This window comes from Schistocerca americana, chromosome 2 (genome assembly GCF_021461395.2).
Source record: "Schistocerca americana isolate TAMUIC-IGC-003095 chromosome 2, iqSchAmer2.1, whole genome shotgun sequence".
In the NCBI taxonomy this organism is placed as follows: Eukaryota; Metazoa; Arthropoda; class Insecta; order Orthoptera; family Acrididae; genus Schistocerca; species Schistocerca americana.
Genome location: NC_060120.1, coordinates 375,593,067 through 375,620,750, shown reverse-complemented (window position 1 = coordinate 375,620,750; position 27,684 = coordinate 375,593,067).

The following is a 27,684-nucleotide window of genomic DNA, read 5'->3' as shown; positions in this document are numbered from 1 at the left end:
GCCGGTGCCAGCGGCAGGCAGCTGTTATCACATTTTTAGCGCTCCTGCACCCGCTCCGCGTGTCCCCAGGAGCGCCGCATCAATCACGCGACGCGATTGGCTGGTCCGGGCCGCGCCGCGCTGCTCCACTGCTCGCTCCGCCGCGACGTCTTCGGCGCCGGCGTCGTAATTAATCTTTAGCCATCTGGAGCGGAAGAGCCGCGCCGGGGCGACTGCGGAATATTAATTAACTGGCAAATAGCACCGGCGGCGGCCCGCTGCGGTACACGGCACGGCGCGGCACGGCGCCACGTTCTTGCGCGCCCGTCCTGCGGCTGGCTACGGCCGCCGCAGCGTAATGAAGTCTCGCAGGCAGCTTATGGAGTGCGACGGGAGATTGCCTCGCTCGCCGGACTTCATCTCCACCCGGTCATTTTTTTTTATAGTGGACTTTTATGTTTTCCTCCTCTCTTTTTCAGTACTGCCGTTGGGAAATTTCTCCCCGTTTTTTTCATATGCCCCCGCTACTTCAGCGAACAACTAATCATTATTTTCTGTTTTGCACGAGCGATGTGTGGTAACGGCGCATACGACGTCATTTAGGCAGACAGGCCTAAGAATGGGTAACTGGGTCGAGTCACGCTCTCACCTAACGCGTGGTTCTAGCAAGCCACCGAAAGGACGGTATTCATTTCCATCTTCGTCAATAAGTTATAGCTGCCGTAGTAATTTTGAAGACACGTTTTTCCTCACTATTATCATCAGAAGCTAATGAGTCACTGTGGAAGAAATCTTTTATTTTAACATTACCACAAGAAGAAGCAATTTACAATGGTTACAGCTACGTCTGGCACTCAAGAAACCTCAAGAGGATTGTGGACTTACTTCCCCTGTTTTCTTCTCAATTTCCTCAAGCCACCTCCGCCGTCTGTTGCAATTTGTGTCGCCTTTAGAAACTGACATTGTTATAATACGATAGATTACCACTCACGGCAGTCTTCAATTTTTCTCACACAAGGCGAAATTCAGAAGACGACGACTTGTTTCATTCATGTTAATTACGACGACGAAGGAGGTTGCGATTTCATATCGAATATACGACGAAGCCAGCAGCAACAGAACATCGGGGGAATGTTCAAATCAAATATTACAGCCAGAGAAGCTCGCCGAAGAAGGCGCATATTGGACAGTGTAAGGAAGGGCTGTTAGGGGAGAAGGAAGGTCCTCATAATATGTAACAAAAAAGAAAAAAAATCGGATTTTCGGTGAAAAAACCGATTTTCGCTTTATTGGCTTATTAGATCCCTCCAATTTTCCTCTTTCAAATGATGGCTTTCCTTTAATTATGACTATTTTATTTTTCTAAGTTTGTGAGATCGGGTATTACGCTTTTGTGGTACGCTTGTCATGGCCGTCCATAAATTTTTGGCAGTATATTCATGTGACATGAATTCATATATCCCGCTTTTCAGCGACTCTTTACACGCTATTTGTTCCAAATTGTTTGTCTGTGGCTTCATGAAGTTACTTTTTGATTTTTTTAAAGTCTGGATGGTTTGTAAACACATAAGCCTGGCTGCGGTCCTGACTTTGAAGAACGAACTCGCCTCCTGGGCCATCGCTCACGCGAAGCTCGAAGGGCGGGTTGAAGAGCTCCAAAGGGAAAATGAGAGGCTGCGCAAGCAGCCAACAAAAAATCGCTGCCATAATTGTGGAGACCTAGACCACATACACAAATACTGTGAAAGGAAGTCGGCTTGCTCCAGGTTAGGAGCAGAAGATTATGTTAACAAGAATTGCAAAAGATCCGGAATATGTATCCCCTGTGCAAGGAGGGGCAAAAAGACATGCAATGTCACTGGTCGAAATTGCCCACCGTACAGGATGCTAGAATAGAGAGTAATATCAAGAACTGACTATGGCTGAGTCCACTCCGGCATCCAGGATGCCTGAACGAAAATCCCTTTGCAAGAGGCAAAGGGATGCGGCGAGAGCAGCTCAGTTCAAACAGTTCCTCGCAACGCTTGCAGAAGGAAAAAATGGAACAAGGGAAATGAAGGATGTATGCGTCCAGACGGACCCACAGGAACAAGTGGCCGCCCCCTCTCCCTATTGCTGGGGTCCACGAGCGCCAGGAAATCAGGCAACTCGAGACAGGCGTCCTGTAGCAGTGGGCCGACCAGCATTCGTTCAAGAGAGCCCTGCACTGGAACCGCCAGTGCAGGTGAACACAATTAGCAGTTCAAACGCAAACACAGTCAGTAATACAAATGTTAGCACTGACTCGAGACAGCCATCAGCTGGACGAACAGCGGTTGATCCGGTCAGAATACACCTAAAGCTAGAACATTCCTTGGAACTATCCCGGCTGGAGGATCTGGCTGTCCTGACCATGGCACTGCGACACTTAGTGCGGGCGGGACATAAATATGGGCGTAAGGTCACCTTCTCGGTCATGGACGCTGTTGACAGGGTACAACTAAAGACTATGAATCTTCCCACTGACTTCGGCGCCCTGCGTGACCTCGTAATGAAGGTATTCGAAAGACGAAATGAGATCTTTAATTTAAACGAAATATACAGTCAATCTGTCCTATCCAATGGGAGAAAAGCCTATGATTGGACGAAAACCTTTCCGGAATCTTATGTACACACATACTTCCCATGACTACAGAAATGCAGATAGAGCAGCTAAATGCATACAATAGCAGGCTGGTCATGCAGGAGCTTCGGAGAGTGGTGGAGGAGAGGAGCCTTGATGTGCTCTGTTTGCAGGAGCCGTACTCTCTTGCAGGGAACATAGCTTTTGCTGCCATGAGTTGACAACTAGTAAGTTTAGGAGACGCCTCGAAAGCCACCATCATAATAACCAACAGGGCACTGCGGTTAACAGTGCTCTCACACCTTTCCGACAATCACTGCAACGTCATAGAACTTCAGTCACCAATTGGCATCAGATACCTAATAAATATGTACTTTCAGTACGGCACAGACATTGAAGTGTACCTTGCCCAACTTACGCAGGTGGCAACGGTGCTGAGAGGGAGAAAGATTGTTGTGGTGGAGGATGTGAATGCCAAATCCCCCCTGTGGCACAGTGGCGCTCGAGATGAAAGAGGATGCAAGCTGGAAGAGAGTATTATGTCTCTACAGCTTCTTATTGCCAATAAACCAGGAAACCCCCGCACCTATACGGTCGGGGGAGGCGAGGGAACCAACATTGATATGTTGGTTCCCTCATGTGCAAAATTGGATAGTTGGAGACAGAGACACAACCAGCGATCACAACCTAATTACCTTCACAATCTCAGATAAAGAGTGCCACTGGGACATAGGGTGGGAAGTACAACTAAACTACAACAAGACTAATTGGTAGCACCTTGCCAAGAGAGTTTGGCGCCCCAACGTGGCCAGATGGTGATGAAGATGTCAATAAACACGCCGAAGATCTGGTGGGCGCACTCACCAGGGCGGTGAAGGCTCCTGTACCAACCAGGAGGAGAGCCGTAGCGGCCTCTCCATCACCATGGTCTGCACAACTTGGGCAGATGCGTAAGTCTGTCAGGAGGGCGAGGAGGTACTACCAGCGAAGTGTCGTCTGGGAGAAAAAACAAAGATGGCTGTAAACATGCAGTGAAGCCAAAGAGCAGTTCCAGAAGGAACTACGAGCAATCAGGCTGTAAAGCTGGGAGAAATATGTGCAAACCCAATTGGCTATTGATCCCTGGGGCACTCCTTAAAAGATAGTTAGGGAAAAAATCAGGTCGCCAATGGTAGTCTCCACAGTCAGGGATGGAAACCGGATGACGGGGTCTTGGCATGAAATTGCTGAGGTCCTTCTCCGCTCCCTCGTCCCTGATGACAGAGCTGAAGAAGGCACAGAAGGGTAACGCCTAATTAGGCGGACGACCTCCTTCTGGTGGTTGGCGGCCGGAGTCTACATCTACATCCATACTCCGCAAGCCACCTGACGGTGTGTGGCGGAGGGTATCTTGAGTACCTCTATCGGGTCTCCCTTCTGTTCCATTCTCGTATTGTTCGTGGAAAGAAAGATTGTCGGTATGCCTCGGTGTGGGCTCTAATCTCTTTGATTTTACCCTCATGGTCTCTTCGCGAGATATACGTAGGAGGGAGTAATATGCTGCTTGACTCCTTGGTGGAGGTATGTTCTCGAAACTTCAACAAAAGCCTGTACCGAGCTACTGAGCGTCTCTCCTGCAGAGTCTTCCACTGGAGTTTATCGATCATCTCCGTAACGCTTTCGCGATTACTAAATGATCCTGTAACGAAGCGCGCTGCTCTCCGTTGGATCTTCTCTATCTCTTCTATCAACCCTATCTGGTATGTATCCCACACTGGTGAACAATATTCAAGCAGTGGGCGAACAAGTGTACTGTAACCTACTTCTTTTGTTTTCGGATTGCATTTCCATAGGATTCTTCCAATGAATCTCAGTCTGGCATCTGCTTTACCGACGATCAACTTTATATGATCATTCCATTTTAAATCACTCCTAATGCTTAATCCCAGGCAATTTATGGAATTAACTGCTTCCAGTTGCTGACCTGCGATATTGTAGCTAAATGATAATGCTGCAAACTACAAGATCAGCGTTTTTCTTTCTGTGTATTCGCAGCACATTACACTTGTCTACACTGAGATTCAATTGCCATTCCCTGCACCATGCGTCAATTCGCTGCAGATCCTCATGCATTTCAGTACAATTTTCCATTGTTACAACCTCTCGATATACCACAGAATCATCCGCAAAAAGCCTCAATGAACTTCCGGTGTTATCCACAAGGTCATTTATGTATATTGTGAACAGCAATGGTCCTACGACACTCCCCTGCGGCACACCTGAAATCACTCTTACTGCAGAAGACTTCTCTCCATTGAGAATGACATGCTGCGTTCTGTTATCTAGGAACTCTTTCAATCCAATCACACAATTGGTCTGATAGTCCATATGCTCTTACTTTGTCCATTAACCGACTGTGGGGAACTGTATCGAACGCCTTGCGGAAGTCAAGAAACACGGCATCTACCTGGGAACCCGTTTATATGGCCGTCTGAGTCTCGTGGACGAAGAGTGCGAGCTGGGTTTCACACGATCCCATCCTGATTCCTACAGAGTAGATTACTAGTCTCCAGAAAAGTCATTATACTCGAACATAATACGTGTTCCAAAATTCTACAACTGATAGACGTTAGAATGGCTCTGATCACTATGGGACTTGACTGCTGTGGTCATCAGTCCCCTAGAACTTAGAACTACTTAAACCTAACTAACCTAAGGACATCACACACATCCATGCCCGAGGCAGGATTCGAACCTGCGACCGTAGCGGTCGCGCGGTTCCAGACTGTAGCGCCTAGAACCGCTCGGCCACCCCGGCCGGCGATCGACGGTAGAGATATAGATCTATAGTTCTGCACATCTGTTCGACGTCCCTTCTTGAAAACGGGCATGACCTGAGCCCTTTTCCAATCCTTTGGAACGCTACGCTCTTCTAGAGACCTACGGTACACCGCTGCAAGAAGGGAGTTCTTCGCGTACTCTGTGTAAAATGGAACTGGTATCCCGTCAGGTCCAGCGGCCATTACTCTTTTGAGCGATTTCAATTGTTTCTCTATCCCTCTGTCGTCTATTTCGATAACTACCATTTTGTCATCTATACGACAATCTAGAGAAGATCTCGAACCTAAGATTGAAAGGGCATTACCTATTCTCACACAACGGTGCCACAAACCTAAAATGGCTATAGCGCCTAATTAATCGACATACTTATTACTGAAAGGCCAGTTGGCCAGAAATCCAACAGTGAAGATCGAGGGCTCACTAGTAATTCGGCGTTGCGAGCCCCGGTATCTGGGAGTGATAATTAGAAGCTATGAACAACCTCATCATGATAGGACACAGAAGATTTCACCTTCTACCAGAACTTATGACGTTATACCATAACACCATTCTTGCTCCCATCATGGGTTACGGATCCGGAGTCTGGGCACACAGGCTCACGAGGGTCGTGCCTGCTATGCCCGTGATGAGGGTGCAGCGCAACATGCTCCTACATTCCATTGGAGCATACAGAACATCTCCGGGAGGGGCACTACTGATACTCATGGGGGTGCGTCCGCTGGATATCAAAATCCGGGAGCAGGCGACCTGGTATTGGATAAAAAGGGGAGAAATAGAAAAAACTGAGAACATTTTGGGGGTGCGAGTGGGGCATAAGTTTGCAATTAAAAGAAGAGGAGAAGAGCTATGGCAAGAACTCTGGGACAGAGAGGAAACAGGCAGAAGGACTTACCAACTGCTCCCGAACATCAAAGAACGTCTCCAACTCTCGCATTTTCAACCAAGTAAGGGACTGCTGCATTTCCTCACAGGTCATGGGCCGTATCCGGTATATCTTTGCCGGTTCGGGAAAAGGGCTACCCCCTCGTGTGACTGTGGAGCCGAACTGGGTACTCCGGACCACGTGAACTACGAGTGCCCTATCTTCGATGACGTAGCCACTGACCTACGACACCTGATACCAAACAATGATATCCATCACTTAATCAGAAACCCGACCACATTTGAGATCATAAACCGCCTTGCCAGCGGGGTATCCGCAAACGTCCTGTGAGAATATCGTAGGGAAAACATATGAACTAGTGAATACAACATGACCCAATGCAACCTATCCCATTCCGCCAGGGCGTGAATTGGCCTATCGCCGTGACGGTCGGAATCCTCCACGTCCTGGAACAGGGCGAAGGTGTGCAAACACCCGAACTTGATAACTGCATACCGATAGTGACCTAGTTGATAGATAATTCTCAGTAGGAAGTACATTAGGACATCTCCAAACAGAACCAGCAGCGATTTTATACGGGGCAGCCCGGTGCCAGGGGCACGCCCACTGGGATTAGCTCTGCGGGCACGCACAGAAAAGTTGGTTTATACAATAACTGGCACGCCTGTAACGCTTCAGGTAGTAGCTTCTAGAATAGTTAGATTAGAGTAGAGATTAGTTCTTACCCATTGAACAACTAGCTCATCATTTTCTGTAGTATGTAAGTAGAATAAAACTAAAATTAGAAACTGCTGCTAATTATCACTGAATTGTATCGTAGATGTTAAGACCCACTAATGTATAAGGTAGTCGGTTATTATGTATGATATTATTGGATTGAATAAAGATTTTTTTTTTTACAAAAAAAAGCAGAGTGCTATATGGAAGTAGTTGTGTCGAGTTTTTTCGTAGTTAGTGTTTCATTTTCCGCGGTGAAAAGCCTAGAGACAGGGCAAACCTGTTTAAAAACAGTGTGCAGTGTGGACCGGTAAAGGAAAAGAAACGATGTGTCACCAGAAAAGCGGAGAATTTCTTCATCATCGTTGTTGGAAAATTTGAATCCACTTACTTCTGATTTGCTGAACCAACTTGCTCCTAATGACAACACTGCTTCTAAAAAAAGAAAATAAATAAATAAAAAAATATAATAAAAAAATTGGAAGAGAAATGTAATATATTTGATAAAGGGGAAAAAGTTTTTTAACTCACTGACACGAGTATATTGCGCGAAGCAGTTGAAAACTGTATGTGCTGCAAGAAATAGAAACGTTTCTCTGAAAGTAGAATTTCATGTTGGCTTGGCTGCCCAATTTGATTTAATATGCAGCCTTTATAAATACAACTGTAAGTTTCCAAGCTCTGCTTCGGTAACTATAGATAATGGATTTACGAAAACTGTAGTGTATATGTAACGTTAGTCTATGGGTTGCGAGTAATTGGTAAAGGCAAAGCAGCAGCTGATGTGGTATATGATGTTCTAAATCTTCCCAGTGTACCTTCAAAGTTTGATGCTTACAACTAAGTACTAGGATCAGCATTTGAAGATGTAGCACAGAAGTCAATACTGGAAGATGTGGATGAAGCAGCGAAAGAAAATGACGACACTGTGAACTCACAGCACCATTTGACGGCACATTGCAAAAAAGGGATCACACCTCCAACAGTGGTGTTGTCACAGCGACTAGTGTTGACACTGGTAACGTTACTAATGTTGCAATAGTGTCCCAACACAGTAGATGCATATATAGGCTAAAAACTGAACATCTTAATGACTGTGTTGGCAATTATTGCGGTACTAGTGGTGGCATGGAGGTTGCTGGGGTGACAAATATTTTTCATCGCTCTTCTGCGTGGTATACTGTTCGCTACCTCCAGTGTCTGGGAGACGATGACTCTAAAGTGTTAAAGATGTTTTGGAAAGCAAACCATGTGGGAACAGTGTAAATATAAGCTAACTTGAATGCATACGATATGTGCAGAGAGAATAGTGGCAGGCTAAGAAGGCTGAAATCAGTTATGAAAGGAAAACAAAAACTAGATGACAGGAAAACCTTGGATGGGAAAGGAAGATACATTGATTCCATGACAGACAACATCCAGAATTGCTAAGGCCTATCAATCAGGCAAAATACAGGCAGTCTTGAAAAATGAGGAAAGCTATATTGGCTTTGTATTTCCACAGCACATCCACAGATGAACTTGTGGAACAGGGTTTGTTCACCAGAGGTGAAAAGAAGTGGTGTAAATACAACAGGGGACTAATAATTGAGTAGAAATACAGTCATCACCACAGCCTATCAGCAGCCATCATGGAAGAAATAAAGCCCATCTCCAGAAATCTGGTTGACAGAAGAATAAAGAACCCCTTAGAGTTCTTGAATACCGTCATATTGCATCGTTTCGCAAAAACAGTGTTTGCTGGAATTAGCACACTGCATTTTGGAGTGTAGGATGCCTGAGGGAACCGTCAATCTTGGGAATATTACTAACTGTCAGGTCCTCGAGGAGCTGGGTTTGCGTGTTGGTTTCCGCACAATACGCGCTATGCTGGCTTTAGATCGGCACATATTAACGTATGCTGACAGTTTAACAAGATATTAGCGAAAAGCCAAGGCAGGTGCAAAGGGGTGCCAAAAATACTTGAAGATGATTATGGAGACCGTTAAGGAGGTGTTACCTTTGGATCAGGAATGTTTTAATCTTCTTTCTCCGCTTCCCGTAAGCTTATTTTTTACTTCTTCTAGGAACATTATTTCAACTACTGTTGAACGTAGAAGTCTTAAACTTTTATGATATAATCACATGGGTTTATTGTACATACTGAAACAATGATTTCTGAGTTACTTGATTTAAAAAAGATTCAGAGGTGATAATATACTGAAAACTGATGGAAAAAGTTTATTGTAAGGTAAATATAAAATATCTGAAACTGTTGTTTCGGAACTGTTACAATATATCAATGCACATACAGTAAAAATTTTAGCTCCCTAGCTCCAGTAGTTTGAGAGAAAATGCTCCCTATAGTAGGCGTAATGTAACATTGCGGAGATAGGAGAATCCGCATCCCCTTAACAGAGGAAATGACTGCTAACCGTCCCGTCGACGATGATGTCAATAGAGACCTGTCCGCATCGACTGACACTTGTGGGCAGTCGGTCGATACCATTGGGTCTCCAAGGCTTTCTGGGCGGAGTTAAAGGTTTTTCAGAACAAACATCCGCTCATTCACCTTAAGTGATTATGGAAGACGCTGAAAAGCAGTAAGTCTTCATTTCCAGACGAGTATTTGATCCACTCTCCGTAAAAATCAGTTTTTCATCACTGTGTATACAGTTCTTTCTCTCACTTGCTACTCCTATTAATCTGGACAGCTCAGCCTGCTCAGTATACTCTGTTCCCTGTCAGGAGCTCTGTAATTGTGTTGGGTGAAACTGACCGGAACATGCAGTCCATATCTTAATTGCAGGAAGTAGCTTGGAGCATCCGCAGCGGGAGGATGTACGACAAGCGTGCGGTAAGTAATGCAACACATTTTTTTTCTTAAAAGATGTTGGTTGTTCTTCAGGAGTGCAACACACCATATTATTCCACACTCTTTTGGCTACAAAGCCTTACTTTTCGACATAATCTCCGTTCAATGCGACTTCCTTAAACCACCTTACCGGGAAGGTCTGTATGCCCGCATGGTACCAATCTATGGACTGCCGTTTTACTTCCGGTTCGAAGTGATGCACCCATGTTTCATAACCTAGGACGACCTTTGACAAAAAAAAAATGGCACTATTGGCCTTGTAACGCGCAAGCAACTCCGCACAGATTGTCCTTCGTTGCTGTCTATGGTCTTCTGTTATGCAACGAAGAACGCAGTGGGCACACACGTTTCACCGCCCCAACTGGTGGACGAGTGAGTCAGCACGAACAAGAGATCCGTACAGTTGAGCGGCGAGGTGTTTGATTGTGATCCGTCAGTCAAGCCGAATGATAGTGTCCGTACGTTCCAACATTGCAGAAGTCACAGGTGTGTGACGATCTGACAGGTGGGTGTGAGCTTGTTCGAAGACAGAAGCCTCGCCCAACAACTCACCATGCTTTTGTTCACTGTCAGGTCTCCGTAGACATTCTGCGAGCGCCTATGAATATCTATACACTTACAACTTAGGTGTACGAAATCAGAAATCCGAATCCTACAAGTGAACAGTTTTATACACTGCGCCACTCACTATGTCGTCTGATACACTGTCTGTACCCAGCGGTTTTTTTTCGTGTAGAGGTTTTCTAGTTTGTGCTACCACCAGGAATAACTTTCTTAAACAGTGTATGCATTTTGAAATTTCTATAAAACTGGAGAAGCTACGCACCAGTTTTCTCTTTTGAAATGCCCGGGCTATAAACGGCGAACGCAGCCGAGTGGGACTGTACTCGTATACGGGCTTTGCATTCATAAAGATCGCATTCGAGCCTACGTGCGAGCCACCGAAGCAGTTCTCGCACTCTTCCAAAGAGTACGAGAGCTGTCAGATCTTCGAACAAAGCGAGGTTCTGACCTTCTCCTTAACAGTTAATGTGTGGCTGCGAGTGAAATAACAATTGTCTATGCGTTTTGTCTATTATCTTAGCGTGTGCTATAGCGAATTCTAAGGGAGGATCAACGAACAAGCGAAGAGGTGAAATAATGAAACAAATAATTTCTTTGCCCTCTGAATCTTTCAATTTACTTGGAGAAAAATTAGGACTAAAGAAGCTAGACAATCAGCCTCCTGCTTTAACAATTTCGCTAACAGTTGAAACCAAACGTCGCTAAAGGAAAGTTGTTATCAACTATCTACAAGGGGTACCTACGTTTCTCAACAAAATTTTGTGTACAATACGACACACAAAATAGATCTCAGGATAAAATAAGAAGATAATTTTGGGTGAAATGGCACAAGCAAAATCAGTCACTCTCACAAGGTAATAATAACAAGATCACCTCCAGTACTATGGCACATACAAAATCATAACAAGAACACCTCCAGTACTATGGCACATACAAAATTAATCACGCTCACGACGTGTAAATAAGAAAATCAGAATGGCTGTTGCACGTAAAAAAAAACATTCGCACGCAACGTGCCACCACGCAACAACGGTAACTCACCACACTGTACCGACGGATCTTCAATGAGTAAATGACTGATTATTCGATACACTCAATCAGACGCTGTATATTTCAATGTACACTAAATTGTATCATTCTACCAGCAAAATTACTAGTATCGGGCACCAAAACCCCTACTTAGTGTGTCTGCTGTAATCTGGAAGCCGATGTCTACGTGTCTGCTGCAATCACCTCCTTCTCACCCAGGTTCAAAAATGGTTCAAATGGTTCTAAGCACTATGGTACTTAATATCTGAGGTTATCAGTCCTCTCGATTTAGAACTACTTAAACCTAACTAACCTAAGGACATCACACACATCCATGCCCGAGGCAGGATTCGAACCTGCGACCGAAGCAGCAGCGCAGTTCCAGACTGAAGCTCCTGGAACCGCTCGGCCACAGAGGCCGGCTTCTCACCCAGGAGAAAAGTATCAACCGCCCCATTGGATTGTTTGGGTCCACACAGCGGCAACGCCTCTAGCTGACCCTTAATAGGTCCCGTAGACAGCTCACTGACGTACCAACTTTGAAAGGGCTACTCATTCTTGGATCCACCGATGACTGCCTCCAGCCTCTCCACGGGCAAACACCAGACAGCATGGACGGCCCTGATTCCATCATGCGAAACATCTGGAACAGCCCGTGCTGTCCGAATGACAACTAACTGCGAGCGGCTGTCCCTTACTGCCACCGGAACCAAGCCCACCGCGTTCCGCTGCTAGCAGTCTGAGGCCCGGCTGCACCTTCCGCCTCGCCCGTGGATAGTCCGAGGCTCGAGAACCGGTCAGCCCAGCACTCTCTGCACCCATCTCACTCTGTACCGTCCGGGCTACGAGAGGCACCAGCAGTTCCACACACTCGTACGCTGCTGACCGCGCCCCCTATTCAAGCGTTGGCGCGACAGCAGCGCCGACTCTGCCAGAAGGGTAGGTTAAAAACAAGACTTGCTCCGATTTACAAGTTTACGTTTCATTATTTGTAGCAATTCAGCGTAACCTTCGGTTTCTGGACTCTGTATGTGAATGAGCGAGGTACTGGTGCTGAGATCCAACGAAAGCACTGCTCAGTGGATTTCATTTAATTCACGGTATGTTTTAGATGAACGTAAAAGGAATGATATAGAAATGGAAGAGGACGTAAATGAAGATGAGGTGGGAAATACCATACTCCGGGAAGAAACTGACAGAGAACTGAAAGAGTTCAGTCAAAACAAGACCCCGGGAGTAGACGACATTCCGTCAGAACTACTGACAGCCTTGGCAGAGCCAACCATGACAGAAGTCTTCCTACCGGTGTGCAAAATGTAAAAGACAGACGAAATACCCTCAGACTTCAGTAAGAATGTAATAATGCCAATTCCAAATAAAGCAGCTGCTAACAGGTGTGAATAATTCCGAACTATCTGTTCAATAAGTCGTGGTTGCAAAATACCAACACGAATTCTTTACAGAAGAATGGAAGAACTGGTAAGACCCTACCACTTGGAGAATCAGTCTAAAAATGGTTCAAATGGCTCTGAGCACTATGGGACTTAACATCTATGGTCATAAGTCCCCTAGAACGTAGAACTACTTAAACCTAACTAACCTAAGGACATCACACAACACCCAGCCATCACGAGGCAGAGAAAATCCCTGACCCCGCCGGGAATCGAACCCGGGAACCCGGGCGTGGGAAGCGAGAACGCTACCGCACGACCACGAGATGCGGGCTGGAGGATCAGTCTAGATTACGGAGAAGTGCAGGAATATGTAAGACAATACTGATCTTCCAACTTATGTTAGAAGGTATGTTAATGAAAGGAAAATCTACGTTTACAGCATTTGGAGACTTAGAGGAAACTTTTGACGGTGTTGACTGGAATACTTTCTTTCAAATTCTGAAGGTAGCAGAGGTTAAATACAGGGAGTGAAAGGCTGTTTACATATTGTACAGAAATCAGACGACAGTTACAAGAGTCGGGGGGGGGGGGCATGAAAGGGAAGCAGTGCTTGAGAAGGGACTGAGACAGGGCTGTAGCCCATCACCGATGTTATACGCTCTGTACATTGAGTAGTCAGTAAATGAAACAAAGGAAGAATTAGGAGTAGAAATTAAAGTTCGGGAGAACGACTAAAATATTTGCGGTTTGTTGATGATACTGTAATTCTGTCAGAGACAGCAAAGGACTTGGAAGAGCAGTTGACCGGAATGGACAGTGTCTTGAAAGGAGGATGTAAGGTGAACATCAACAAAAACAAAACAGTGATAATGGAACGTTGTCCAATTAAAGCAGGCGATGCCGTGGAATTAGATTAGGAAAAGAGATACTTGAAGTAGAAGGTAAGTTTCGTTATCTGGGCGGCGAAATAAATGATGAAGGCCGAGATAAAGAAGATATAAAATGTAGTGTAGCAATCCCAATTAAACCTTTTATGAACAAGAGAAATTTGTTAACATCGAATATAGATTTAAGTGTTAGGAAACCTTTTCTGAAAATATTTGTATGGAGTGTAGCCATGAAACATGTAGCAAATGAAACATGAACGGTGAGCAGTTTAGATAATAAGAAAATACGGGCACTTCAAATGTTGTGCTACAAAAGGATGCTGAAGACTAGGTGGGTAGACCACGTAACTAATGGGGAGGTAGTGAATTGAACTAGGGAGAAAATACATTAATGGCACAGTCTAACTACAAACATTCTGAAACAACAAGGGATCACCAATTAGTATTTGAAGGAAGAGCCTGTGTGTGTGTGTGGAGGGGGGGGGGGGGGGAGGGGGGGGCTAAAATTGCAGAGCGATACCAACAGATGAATACAGTACACAGATTCAGCAGGATTTAAGTTGCAGTAGTTATATAAGTCGGCCCTTGGCGTTAACCTTTCAGCCAGGGATGTGAGTAATTACAGATTTGGTATAAAATATCTCCTATCCAGCGTACACATTAGAAATTGCATTAATCCGAGGTAAACTTCATGGTACAGCCTATGTATTCACGCACTCAACACAGTCCATATATCACAACTTCTTACGCTGGACCTTTTGAGTCTGTCTTATAACTGCATATCCGCTTCTCGGCAACACTGACAGTCTGTTGTGGTCAGCAGTCAGAAAGCTCTGTCACAGATGTGGGTTGAGGAATTCCTGCTCTGATCAGGGCCTTAAGAAACTTGCGGCGTTGTTAGTCATAGCGTGAACGTCCTAATATCACATGGTTGAAGTCTGCAATTTCAGTTGGGCTGTCTTTGCAATACGGAGATGGCTGAACTTCATCCTATAAAGACGTGAAGGTTAACAGCCTTGACCCAGACGGATGCGCGTTATGGTAGTGGTATGGCGTCTGGATATCTTGATATGGGAGAACCAGATTTTTCACGGAATACTCGGCTGTATTGCGGCGTAAAGTCTTCCTTAGGATTCTTGTAAGATCTCCAGCGTATGTGACCCTTCTTGATAAACCTTTTCTTCACGACAGCAACAAAATCAGTATGTGGATGGCAGTTGTCGTAAGTTTGGCCATCAGTTACATTTTGTTTTTCCACGTGGTCCGCCATCTCGTTACATAAGATACCAGAGGATCCCTTAATCTATAGTAACTAGACACGTTTGACTTCCACATTGACAGAGTAACTTAATTACACCGAGTACATAACAATTAGTGTTGGAGCCCCATTCGTGCTTGCCCAGGTTTTCCACTGTGCTCCGAGACAAAAAGGATGTCGTTGAACTGATTTCCCGCTTATTGAAAGACTTCCGTAACTGCAAGGACATCTGCAGGAAGATTCTGGCTTCCATCGACAGCGTAAACATAGCCCAAGATAGTTGATCTCCGCAGAAGTAAGCATAGTCGGTGCCCTCTCTTGTTTTGGAGCTGTCAGTGAATATTTTGACAGGTGAGCGTCACGTTGATACAGTCAAATGGGAAACGCCAGTAGAAGTAATGAAATTTCGATCGACCGTCTGGGCTAATAGAAGATTGTGGGCTGATAGTTTAGTACGTCATACTCCAAACTAAATGCAGGAGACAGACAGTCTTTTAGGACGAGGGGTATAACATATCTGTGCTGCCTCAATGTTTGAACTAAGAAGGGTACTCTCTTCCTCTGAACCCTAAAGACGTACAGGTTGTCCTCAATGAAACAGTTAAGATTTTGGAGAAGTGGATGAATTGTTTGCATTGTTCTACTAAGGATGAATTTCTGAGCCACGGAAGTCTTTCGGAATTGAAGAGGTATCTCCCCTGCTTCCACCAAGAGCGCATTCAGTGCGTATGGCACGATACTGCAGAGTATCGATCCTGCTTTGTAGAGATATCGAAACATTGCCATGTAACGTGATACATAATCCAGTATAGACTGAACCATGTCACGGTAAAGACTGAGTAGAATTGCAATATCGGCTCCCCACCATACGCAAGATACCGAACGTAGGATATTGAATGATCGACCGACGTTGGAAATCAAACATTCCACACTGCTTACCCACGTCAATCTCCTGTCAACAAAGAGTCCAAGCCATGTGACTGTGCTTCTTCCTGGAATAGATAAAGGGCCTAATCGTATTTCGGGCGTTGTTGTAGTTCATCTCTGTCGTGCAAAGACAACCGCCGAAGATTTGGCATCTGCCAGATACAGTCCAGTTCTGTACGCCCACGAATGCAGTACGTATGACTCTCGATCCAACCACCTTGGCGTCATGCTCAAACTGAGTGGAAACGTGTACATGCAGATGTCATAGGTGTACATTAGGACATTAACTGAAGGATCGAAAATTCTGCTAAGGTCTGACGAGTAAACTGCATAAAAATAGGACTTAAGGTGGAGCCTTGCGGCAGTTCTCTGTAAACCACACGCGGTCCATGTGAAGTATTGTCTGACAGACTACACTTGGCCGTAGGAGAGAGAAAAAGGTTCGGGTAATGAGGGCTGGCACACCCATTGACTGGAGCTTCCGTATCGAGACGTTCAAGTCCACACTGTCATACGCACCGGAAATATCGAGAGACAATGCCGTCAGGTAACCATTAGAATCATAAATACGTTCTACGTCGATAGTTAAGAGACTTAGGCTGTCTGCGGTGCCTCTTCCTTTTCGAAACCCGTATTGACAGCGGGGGAGAAGGGACTTCCTTGCAAACCACTGTTCGAAACGGCGCTTCATGATCCTTTCTAATGTTTTAAACAGGCAAAAAGAAAGAGTGATGGGACGTTCTGAACTGCACAAATCTGGGTCTTTTCCGGGCTTAAGTGCGCCAATCGTCTGGAAAGTTGCCTTGTTCCCATAAATGATTGTACAGGGTGGTCCATTGATAGTGACCTGGCCAAATATCTCACGAAATAAGCATCAAACGAAAAAACTACAAAGAACGAAACTCGTCTAGCTTGAAGGGGGAAAACAGATGGCGCTATTGTTGACCCGCTACATGGCGCTGTCATAGGTCAAACGGATATAAACTGGGTTTTCTTAACTAGGAATCCCCATTTTTATTACATATTCGCTTTGTGATAGATGGCGCTGAAATAGTCACAAACGTATAAGTACGTGGTATCACGTAACATTCCGCTAGTGCGGACGGTATTTGCTTCGTGTTACATTACCCGTGTTAAAATGGACCGTTTACCTATTGCGGAAAAGGTCGATATCGCGTTGACGTATGGCTATTGTGATCAAAATGCCAAACGGGCGTGTGCTATGTATGCTGCTCGGTATCCTGGACGAAATCATCCAGCTGTCCGGACCAAGGAAACAGGAAGTGTTCAGCGACATGTGAAACGTCAGCCACTACCGGCAACAAATGATGATGCCCCAGTCGGTCTTTTAGCTTCTGTCGCGGCGCACATCAGTAGCAGACAAATTGCGCGAGAATCGGGAATCTCAAAAACGTTGGTGTTGAGAATGCTACATCAACATCGATTGCACTCGTGCCATATTTCTATGCACCAGGAATTGCATGGCGACAACTTTGAACGTCGTGTACAGTTCTGCCATGGGCACAAGAGAAATTACGGGACGATGACAGATTTTTTTGCACGCGTTCTATTTAGCGACGAAGCGTCTTTTACCAACAGCGGTAACGTAAACCGGCATAATATGCACTATTGGTCAACGGAAAAACCACGATGGCTGCGACAAGTGGAATATCAGCGACCTTGGCGTGTTAATGTATGGTGCGCCATTATGGGAGAAAGGATAATTGGCCCCCATTTTATCGATGGCAATCTAAATGGTGCAATTTATGCTGATTTCCTACGCAATGTTCTACCGACGTCACTGCAAGATGTTTCTCTGCATGACAGAACGCCGATGTACTTCCAACATGATGGATGTCCGGTATATAGCTCGCGTTCTGTTGAAGCGCTATTGAATAGCATATTTCATGACAGGTGGATTGGTCGTCGAAGCACCATACCACCGCCCGCACGTTCACCTGATCTGACGTCCCCGGATTTCTTTATGTGGGAAAAGTTGAAGGATATTTGCTATCGTGATCCACCGACAACGCCTGGCAACATGCGTCAGGGCATTGTCAATGCATGTGCGAACATTGCGGATGGCGAACTACTCGCTGTTGAGAGGAATGTCGTTACACGTATTGCCAAATGCATTGAGGTTGACGGACATCATTAAGAGCATTTATTGCATTAATGTGGTATTTACAGGTAATCACGCTGTAACAGCATGCGTTCTCAGAAATGATAAGTTCACAAAAGTATATGTATCACATTGGAACAACCGAAATAAAATGTTCAAACGTAACTACTGTTTGTGTTAAAAAACCTACCTCTTACCAACTGTTCGTCTAAAATTGTGAGTCGTATGTTTGTGAGTATTACAGCGCCATCTATCACAAAGCGAAAAAGTCGCACAACTAAAACATTCATATTTCTTTACGTACTACACTAATACGTAAAAAAAATAGGGCTTCCTATTTAAAAAAAACGTAGTTGATATCCATTTGACCTATGGCAGCGCCATCTAGCGGGCCAACCATAGCGTCATCTGGTTTCCCCCTTCAAGCTAGACAAGTTTAGTTCTTTGTAGTTTTTTCGTTTGACGCTTATTTCGTGAGATATTTGGCCCGGTCACTGTCAATGGACCACCCTGTAGATGTCGATCAATATGCGAAAGGCTTCGTTAACCAAATCGGACAGCATTTTGTAACGTATGTCGTCAAATCCTGGAGCAGCATTGCTGGCACCTTTTAAGACGTTCCGCATTTCTGAGGATTGAGATGGAGTTAGTAAGGACTGCATCGATACCAGGGATAACGGAGAAGCACCATCAAGAGGTTGGCAGTGATTCTGGGATGACCGATTGGGGGGCGACGATTTGTGCGAAGTCATAAAAAAAAAGGTGTGTGAAATGGCTGGCCTTGAGCACTATGGGACTTAACATCTTAGGTCATCAGTCCCCTAGAACTTAGAACTACTTAAACCTAACTAACCTTTGGACATCACACACATCCATGCCCGAGGCAGGATTCGAACCTGCGACCGTAGCAGTCCCGCGGTTCCGGACTGCAGCGCCTAGAACCGCACAGCCACCGCGGCCGGCGTGTGTGAAATCCTATGGGACTTAACTCAAAATGGCTCTGAGCACTATTGGACTTAACATCTATGATCATCAGTCCCCTAGAACTTAGAACTACTTAAACCTAACTAACCTAAGGACATCACACAACACCCAGTCATCACGAGGCAGAGAAAATCCCTGATCCCGCCGGGAATCGAACCCGGGAACCCGGGCGTGGGAAGCGAGAACGCTACCACACGACCACGAGCTGTGGACTGGGACTTAACTGCTAAGGTTATCATTCCCTAAGCTTACACACTACTTACCCTAAATTATCCTAGGGACAAACACACATACCCGTGCCCATCGCAGTACTCGAACCTCCGCTGGGACCAGCCGCACAGTCCATGACTGCAGCGCCTTAGACCGCTCGGCTAATCCAGCGTGGCGAAGTCATCAAGCCAGCCCAGAAAACTTTACTCAACGGGGACCTGTTTCGGAATTTTCGTATGCTTGAGCAAACCAGTGAAAACGGAGTTTCTCTGGCGAGTGGCTCTCAAAGCTGTTACCAAGGCTTTTTTGCGCTGCTTCAAAAACAGTTTGGTAGCGGCCACGTATCTGTAATTGAGAAAATTCGCACAGGTCCGTTCTCGTTTATAGATGATGTAAGCTAGCTTTCGTTTATCAAATTGTCCACCTGGGAACTGGAAGACCTTTCAGCCTCAAGATCGGTTTGACTTGGCATTTGGGAAATACAGCCGTCTCATTTACTAGGCAAATGATCGGATTGTGACGTTCGTCTGCGGGCCCTTGCAGTAAACTTGCGTGAAGTTGATGCTTGCTACATGTTTTATATGCCACCCAGTTTGATTGGGGCGTTTTCCATTTTGATGAAGGCATATATGGACCTGGATCACTCTCATTTATTGTGGTTATTCGAATAGAAAATGATCAGACGCCAGCAAGTAGGGGAAGGTCTCCCACTTAAATTCTTTGGAGATATTAGAAGAACACAGGGTGATGTCTATTGCAGACAACCGTCTTCCAGGAGCCAGGATGTGAGTTGGGCAACAGTTGTTCAGAATATATAAACTGAATTCATCTGTGATGTACAAAACAGCCTCATACCCCCGGGACGTATGGTGCGCAGTGAAGTCTCCACAGAACAGGAGAGGCTGATTGAACAATGTATGCTACTCACTCATTTCTATTTTGATCATTGGAGGACAGTATATCGCCACTAAGGAGAGATCTAAAGTCTTGAAGCGAGTGCGCACCGCTACAACCTGAAAGCCTCGTATGTGTATGCTCGACGTATCTAGTAGAAGCACGAACTGAGGGTCGAACAAACAGTGCAACTCCGCCTTTTCCATCGCGTCTACCTTCCCGAAACATGTGGAAGAGTGGAAGCAAGAACAATGAAAGTGGTTTAAACAATGTTTCTGAGATGGCAGCAATGTGTTTGTCCTGTGAAAGTACGAGTAATTCTCTTTGCACAGTTTCCCTGTTGGAAATGACCGACCTTGCGCTCCATTGCAGAACTTTAATCTCCATTTTGGTGAGTCAGAGTTACCAGTGGCATCTGGCGTAGCGCTGTGGAATCGACTGCTCCTTGTGATGCCGTTTGGATTTCGTGAATCACCTGCATGATAAGATTAAAATGTTTCTCTCGCATTGTGAGTGACCCCGGAACGGGCCCTCTACCTGTTTCCATCTCTGGAGTGAAACTTCCGTTACAAGAGTGTATCAGTAACATGGAGGAATGGTGTTGCGGTGGGTAGGGATTGCTTCGGATCGGTCCCAGTGGCTGGGTGTTCGGATCCAGAGTTCGAGGTAGCGTCCATCGGGGTGTGGGCGACGGGCGGGCGGCTTGGCGTCGCCTGCCTTGTAACTGTATATCCGTGCGGCTGGACCTGCAGAGCTCTAAAGGCTTGTTCATCACGCAGGTATGGAGATGACTGCACTGCTTGGGCATAGGCCTCTGTGAGACAGCCCTCTCGGCTTTCGCCAAAGTCACGCCTTGCCTAGCAGCGACTTCCTTAACGTATCTCTGGCGCACGTACTCCGCGCACTCCCGGTTCAACGTCTCTTCGTGCGCGTGGTTGCAGTGTACTCACCGCGGCAGAGTGGATGGGCAGTCGGCTCGCTCATGATTTCCACCACATTTACGGCATAGCGGCACTGGCTGCTTACACAATTAAATCTGAGAAGGTTGAAACATTGCTGCACAGAGTGGACATATACACTGAAGTGCAAAAGAAACTGGCATACCTGCCTAGTATCGTGTAGGGCCGCCGGGAGCACGCAGAATTGCCGCAGCACGACGTGGCATGGACTCGACTAATGTCTGAAGTAGTGCTGGAGGGAAATGACGTCAGACTCCTGAAGAGATGTCCATAAATCCGTAAGAGTACGAGGGGATTGTGATCTCTTCTGAACAGCACGTTGCAAGGCATCCAAGATATGCTCAGTAATGTTCATGTCTGGGACGTTTGGTGGCCAGCGGAAGTGTTTAAACTCAGAAGAGTGTTCCTGGAGTCACTCGTAGCAAATATGGACGTCTGGTTTGTCGCATTGTCCTGCTGCAATTGCCCAATCTCGTCGGAATGCTCAATGGACATGAATGGATGCAGGTGTTCAGACAGGATGCTTACGTACGTGTCACCTGTCAGAGTCGTATCTAAACTGTCAGGGGCCCCGTATCACTCCAACTGCACACGCCCCGCGCTATTACAGGGCCCCCATCAGCTTGAACATTCCCCTGCTGACATTTAGGGTCCATGGATTCATGAGGTTGCCTCGATACCCGTTCACGTCCATCTGCTCGATACAATTCTAAACGAGACTCGTCCGACCAGGCAACATGTTTCCTATTATCAACGGTCCACTGTCGGTGTTGACGGGTCCTGACGAGACGTAAAGCTTCGTGTCGTGCAGTCATCAAGGGTACACGAGTAGGCCTTCGGCTCCCAGGCCCCATATCCATAACGTTTCATTGAATGGTTCGTACGCTGACACTTGCTGATGGCCCAGCACTGAAATCTGCAGCAATTTGCTGAAGAGTTGGACGTCTGTCACGTTGAACGATTCCCTTCAGTCGTCTCTGGTCCGATTCTTGCAGATTCTTTTTCCGGCCGCAGTGATGTTGGAGATTTAATGTTTTACCAGACTCCTGATATTCATGGTACATTCGAAGAAATGGTCGTAAGGGAAAACTCGCACTATATCGCTACCTCGGAGATGCTGCGTCCCACCGTTCGTTCACCGACTATAACTCCACGTTCAAACTTAATTAAATCTTGAGAACTATAACTCCACGTTCAAACATAATTAAATCTTGAGAACCTGCCATAGTAACAGCAGTAACCGATCTAAGAACTGCACCGGACACTTGTCTTACACAGGCATGCCGACTGCAGCGCCTTATTTCGTCTGTTTGCATATCTCTGTGTTTGAATATGCATACCTACACCAGTTTCTTTGGGGCTTCAGTGTATTTCCACCAGGCAAAGCATCCCGTCAATTGAAGCAATGTCTGGCAGACCTTTCGAACAAAACTAAACCACACACGTGTCAAACGGTGCGGTGGTGGTAATTCTGCCGTTCATCAACTTTTTGGGCATGTGCCACATATGTAAGACGATATAGGTTGAAACTACCGCATTCAGGAGTTCTTCGTCGTTTAAGCTGGAGTAACTTTTCTGATTACTCCCTGGGGCGTGATAACGTGACTTGGTATCAGGCCACCAGTTGGTGAACTAAAAATACCGGGGACTCTACCAGTGAACTGCTCTGGGAACATTAAGTTCAATTTTGATTCTATTACGTCCTATTGATAAGATGTTAATATTGTCTTCCTCGCACTGTGAATTCGTTGTATACACAAGTTTTCGAATTGCCATCGGATGCAGCCTACCAACGTTTCGTGCATGTAGTTCCACATATATATAGAAATGTCCAACGTCATTGTCTCGACAACGATTAGTTTTATTCATTGCATAAGCTGACCGACCGGAGGGAACAGCATTGTCTGTATCACGAGCTAGCGCAATACGGAAGGGCTCGGCAAGCGCAGATTCATGGATGGGTTTACAGCTGCGGGGCTCTCTAATGGCAAAGCTTTATCCATGCTCAGCTACGATAAATTAGCTACTTCCCTTGTTTGGTTGTTGTGCTCCTCCACGGCGGATGATGCTCGTTTGTCGCTCTTCTACTCTTCCTCATGCCCAATTACGCGCTTCTGTACGGCACCAGTACCAGATGAAGCAATAGTGTCATTACTGCAACAATCACTGAGAATGTTTCCAGAATGAGATTTTCACTCTGCAGCGGAGTGTGCGCTGATATGATACTTCCTGGCAGATTAAAACTGTGTGCCGGACCGAGACTCGAACTCGGGATCTTTGCCTTTTGCGGGCAAGTGCTCTACCAACTGAACTACCCAAGCACGACTCACGCCCCGTCCTCACAGCTTTACTTCTGCCAGTACCTCGTCAGTTTGGAAGGTAGGAGACGAGGTACCATCTGAACAAGTGACTGAGTGTCACTAAATACGAAAAGCGAAGTAAACAACGCTCCATGAATACAAGAAAGTTAACGCCCCTGAGTATCGGAGCAGGATGTTTCAGTAGTTATTCGTAGATGAAGACGCTTGCACTGGATAGAGTAGCCAGGAGAGGTGCATCAGACCAGTCTTCAGACTGTAGGAAAAAATGGTTTAAATGGGTTTGAGCACTATGGGACTTAACATCTTAGATCATCAGTCCCCTAGAACTTAGGACTACTTAAACCTAACTAACCTAAGGACATCACACACATCCATGCCCGAGGCAGGATTCAAACCTGCGACCGTTGCAGTCCCGCGGTTCCGGACTGAAGCGCCTAGAACCGCACGGCCACCGCGGCCGGCTTCAGACTGTAGACCACAACGACAACATCTCTGAACTTTTATTTTATAAATTGTTTCGAGGATCACTCTAAAAGTAAAAAACGATTGTTTTTCCTCATCACTTCTACTCAAGATGACGAAACAAAACTTATTTTACAACATATCTTCATATCTTCACTATTTTTCTACGGAGTCCCTATTTAAGCTGAAATATCTGTCATAGTCTTTCACAAACTTTCTTATGCCTTCTGCATACTCAGTTGCTAGTTGCCAGGTTGTTGCACCCTGACGTCCCGTTTCAGTTCACTGTCGTATTAACAGTGCTTTCGACCTAAAACTTCCTTCAGCTGTGATAAAAGGTGGTAATCACTAGCTGTCAAGTTAGGGCTATAAGGTGGCTGCTCATAAACTCCCCACTTAAATTTCCTACGCAAATCCTCCGCCAGCGCAACAGGTTGTGGGTGAGCGCTATCGTGAAGAAGCACAGGTTCCGCTGGACGTCATTCTACGTCCTTTGTCTTGAAGGGAGTGGCGTTGTCGCTGAGGGGTGTGACCGTAGGCAGCTGCTTTGTCATCTCTCCTCTGTGCAACCAATGAGTTTTACACCCTTTCGATCTAAAATCATTGTGGCCACAGCTTTTCTGGTGCTCAGAATTTATTTTTCTTCGTTAGTGTTATTGGAGTTCGCGAATAACTCCACTCCTTTGATTGGCGGTTTGTTTCTGGACTTTAAGAGACAAGCCCAGTTCTCAGCATCAGCAACACTGTGGTTCAAAAGCTCCTCGTACTGTGAGAGAAAAGTCGGCGCGTTTCCCATTTGTAGCTTTTGCGTTCGTCTTGCAAAACACCCCCTTATTTGCAAGTAAAATTTAACTGAATCTGTATTAATAATGAGTGAGGCACATACTTGAGATTCAGTGTTGAATTAATTTACAAATGATACCATTGCATCCCTTGCAGTGGATCCAAGGAGAGGGGGGGGGGGAGGATACATGATATTTATCACTGAAATAGGCTGCAAGAAACAGTTATGTGATTCTGAACTTAATAATGATGTACTTTCCGGGGAGGACTGCAAACCAAAACTCTGGACTGGCAAAGTTACTAAATGAGGTAGAGTTACATAATAATCTTGGATATGACCGTGACTGTTTGACAGCAACAAGAATCCAAGAATCCCAAAGATCTGCGGAAGCATTGACGAATACGAGGCAGTGAAACTAGTCTTCAATTGGAACCACAAGCTTTTGTTCGTCCTAATATGTCAGAGCTGTGGGCGACACTTTCCGTAATCTTGAATTTTATGTGAACTGACTGGAAACACGACTGCTCCCTTGTCTTAGGTTTAGCGTTAAGATCAGGCAGCTGAGGACTCTTTAACACTGGATCCCACACGCCCTGCCATATAACGTCGCCTATGCAACTCTTGCCACTGTTTTCTGTCTGCGGCTTTTCCCCATTCGATTTTTTGTGAGCCTCCAAAAATTACCTTGGTCCCCTCTTGTTGCCAACAAAACGCGTCCGCTAGTCCTCTCAAAAGTTACCAAAGCCCGCCACAGGTGTAATTGTTTCTTTGACAAAATATCGGGCCAAGAAAAGGTGAAACGTCAACAAGCCAATGGACTGAATTTCTTCTCTTTTCTAAAAACCCTCGCTGTAAGTTTTCCGTTCTCCTGGAGTCAATACAAACATACTGATCCGGGCTCATTCAGCCACCAAGTAGCCTTACAATACAGGTCTTGTGAAAATTTCAAAAAATTGTACGCAAGGCTAGTAATTTACTTTTTCTGAACATTAAAAGGTGACAGCAGTTTCGTCACTTTTTTAGGTAAGGCAAAAGATACCTATCTGCTAAAGAACTTCTTTTAACAAGCTTCTAGCGCCTACCACCCACTGACAGAGTTCCGTCTTCTGCATCAGAGACTTTCTGTCTCACCTGTCTTCTAGACTGTTCTATAAACTTCCCAATGGCTTGTCACCTTTCAGTCAGTCAAAAGTTGGAATCCACCTGACACATACTGTCCTGTAGCCAAGATCATCATTAACAATTTGATAATGAAGTAACCTAGAAATTTCAGGGAAGTGCAAGGTTTGTCAATACATTTGAATCCGTTAGTCACAACTAAAAATCAGCCTGATCGTTCTTCGTCACGAATATTCATTTCTCCACCATTAAACATGATACAATGTTTTCTAACTGAAAATTAAGTCATCCCATTCCCATAAAATTTGGTGATCTGTCAGTAAGTTTCAACGTTGTGAACTTCTTTTCTCCTAGTCATAAATGTTATTACTCTATGAGCCTCACACTTGATGGGATTGTTGATTTTGTCACACATTTAAAATGAAACAAACAGACGGTAAACGACAGTTCCTGCTCGCTCTTAGCGCCATACAGGTGCCAAGATTAGGAAGGTTGAATTTTCTCATTTTGAGGGTTTTAAGAGCGATCTGTTTTAATAGTTAAAAGCCATTCAACAGCGAAGATCGCATTTTTCTTTATTTAAGACAACCGGTTTCAACAGACTTTGCTGCCTTCCTCTTGTGTTGGACATCTTTTGGTTGTGAAATATGTTCATTTTAAAGATTAAGCTTAACCATTACGGATATTTTACAATCCGCAACTGTTCTCTTAATGTAAATAAGTTACATAAAACAGCAACCAGTCACTTTTTTGAATAATTATGAGCCGGCCGCTGTTGCCGAGCGGTTCTAGGCGCTTCAGTCCGAAACCGCGCTGCTGCTACGGTCGCAGGTTCGAATCCTGCCTCGGGCATGTGTGTGCTGTCCTTAGGTTAGTTAGGTTTGAGTAGTTCTACGTCTAGGGGACTGATGACCTCAAATGTTAAGTCCCATAGTGCTTGGAGCCATTTGAACCATTTGAATAATTATGTTTTATTCCATGAACCGGTTTTCGAACTTTTTCATGTTCATCTTCAGAGGGTTTCTGGTGCTTACACCCATCATTATGCTAAAAATAAGGATATAACCTCCAGAAAACATCTGAAGATGAACCTGAAAAAGTTCGAAAGACTGTTCATGGAATAAAACATAATTATTCAAAAAAGTGATTGTTGCTGTTTTATGCGCTGCTTTATGCGCAGAATAGATGCAGTGAATGTCAGTTATATATGCGACTGCATCTACCAATCAAATCAGCTTTTGTTGAGCACATCCTACCATATAATCATGAAACGTGGAACAATACTAAAATACCGATGCAAGCTCCAAGTTTTTGGACAACGTAAATAAGACTCCGGAAATTCCTCATAAACAAGGATCGAAATTTTCATTTTCAACTAGGATAGGGGTTCGACAGTCAGCTCAAAGATATTGGCAGCCATCTCTCTCGTCACTGACGAGGACCCTGAGATGTACCCTGCACGTAGCGCCGACTCAGGCACCGGGAAAGAAATGCACATCAAAGAGTTTAGTGAGCTATGCAATTTCAAACAGCGCTGGATTACGGGTAATACCCAAGTCTATATGGTCAGCCAGTAAGCACATCGTAGACTGTCACCTGCAGAGTTATAGGAAGGTGCTTCTGTCATTCGTAGAAATATCCTGCAAGAAAAAGAAACTTTAGACATCCAGAAACGAACCCCCGTTCAATCACACTTACAGAAGACATCCTCAGAACACTTCAATAGTTCAAGAATCTGTTTCCAATGAGGTTTTTATTTGCTAGTGCAGCAATGGACGGTTCCAATGGTTGACACAATAAACGCAAACTAGCGTACATATTCAGCCTAAAGTTTTCGCGTGTATACAGCTGCTTTGCTGCGCTAGAAATGGTCTTCTTCGGGGTTATTATAGAAAACACTTGTACAATTTTGATA